Genomic DNA, 2,167 nt, shown 5'->3' with positions numbered 1-2,167 from the left:
TATACTTCGTTAAATCGTTCCCCAATATTCCATATTCTAGAGCTATTATAATGGCAGTGTTATTGCCAACACTGAGCTTTTCAAAAGCTCAGTGTTCACAATCACTGCTGGCATACAGAAAATAGGTTGTATTTATTTATTTATTTATTTATTTATTTATTTATTTATTTATTTATATTTATTTATTTATTTAACATTAACCTGTATCCTGTGAATATACTAAGCTTACTAATTTATTTTATTTGCTAGAGTTTTCTATGTGGGTAGTCAGTTGTAGTCATATTTGTACAAAATAATTTTAGTTTTAAATACTTTTTCCTTTTTTTCTTGTTTCATTATTATCTTGGCCATTTAGAGGATAAATACAGCTTTACCTGTAAATATAAGAATATAAAACTGAGAGTGGTCACACTTCTCTTGTCTCTGATAGAAGGGACTACTGTTTAAGTCCTTCAGAGTAAGCAGGGAGGGACAGTTTAGTTTAGCTTATATTTTATTTTCTGATGCTGTCAGGTGACAAAACTTGCCTTCTGCCTGTTGGATGTAGTTTCTCTCATAAATGGGGGGGACGATCTTGCCCAGCCTGTTTGCGGCGTGTACTGAGACGGTTGTGTTCCCTCACTGGATTGGTCAGTGCTATGACTTAAGGAACTGAGTTTCTTTCTCTGTGGCATTTCATCTCTAGACTTCCTTCTAGATCACGTGCTTCCAAAGAAAAGTGATCTGTCCTTCGTTTTCCTACAGCGGAGATAGAGAATGTTTTCTCCTGTTCTTTCATGATTGTGTCTTTATCCCTAGTTTTCGGTAATTTGGGATGTCTTGGTGTGATTTTCTTAACGTTTTTGTTGAGTTTCTTGAAACCGTGATGTTATGATTTTCAATAGGATTTGGGGTGGGCAGAGCTGGAATGGTCTCTTAAGTTTTATTTTATTTAATCTCTATAGATTTTTGTCCAATGTAGACTACTCAGGTCTTTGGCTGTCTTGCTGTGTTTGTGTGTCATGAACCTCCGCAGGGCAGACAGTGTCCTACATTTCTGTAAGGTATATTCTCCATGGTTATTCTGCCCCTGTTCTCTGAAGTTTCAAAACCACACCCTTCTGTGTTCATATCCAGGGATTAGCTGAAATCTTTTGCCTCCCCTTTGCAAATATGGCAGACTTGTTTCTTACTTGCACATACTGTGAGCACACACCCCTCTCCAAACAATGCACGTAGAAACCTTGGAACCTCCTCAACACCCTGCTTACATTGGGCTCCACACACTTCCAACTCTGAACAGTAGTAAAGATTTCTCTGCCTGTAGTAATTATCAAATATAGGTAGTTTTTATTCTTTTATTGTCCCAATGTATTCTGGGGCAGAGTACAGCAGGGCCCACCTGGCCTGAACTTGTTTGGGGTACACAATAGTAAGACACTGTCCTTCAAAGTGTCACCACACACAATTATACCTAAGAAACCTTTCTCTGACTCTATGGCCTTCTATGGAACTTTTTTCTTTTTTTTTTTTTTTTCATCATAAACAAACTACTTTAATTAAAAGAAATACTTTAATTGTGTTATTTACAAATCGTATTTTAATCTTTAGTTTTAACCATAGCTCAAAATCAGATTCATCTGGTGGTTGTGGCATAGTAAATGATTTCTTCATTCATCCTAGTATTTCTTTTGTACAAAAATTTACATATCAAGTTCATATAAAAAGACTGAAAAATATATTGATACCGCAGCAAAAACTGGACTGATCTTTGAAAATCATTGTACTTAAAGCCAAGTCAAGTTCACGGTTGTAAAGAATTAGAAACACAGCTTCCCCGACACCTAACTTTTTCTTAATTCTGGTTTTACAGTTAACCCAGGACGAGACCAGGTCTCATGTATGTATGCAAACCTTAAGCTGTTTTCCTGGGGCACTATGTAGACTGGGTTAGCACAGCACGGGAAACTGAGTCCACTCTTCTTCGTCTCACAGGTTACTACTCTGTCAATTATCCATACTGGCCTGTATATCTATGGAACAGATACACATCTCTCTTTCTCATTGCTAAGTCAGTTCTTCTGTTACTGTCTGCTTTGATTGGTTCTTTTGGACTAAAGCCATGGTTGGGGGACAACTTAATTCACATGTGGCTACTTAAAAACTTTTCAATAAAATCTTAGAAGTT

This window comes from Mus pahari, chromosome 4 (assembly GCF_900095145.1).
Source record: "Mus pahari chromosome 4, PAHARI_EIJ_v1.1, whole genome shotgun sequence".
Classification (NCBI taxonomy): Eukaryota; Metazoa; Chordata; class Mammalia; order Rodentia; family Muridae; genus Mus; species Mus pahari.
This window is presented reverse-complemented; position numbering follows the sequence as displayed.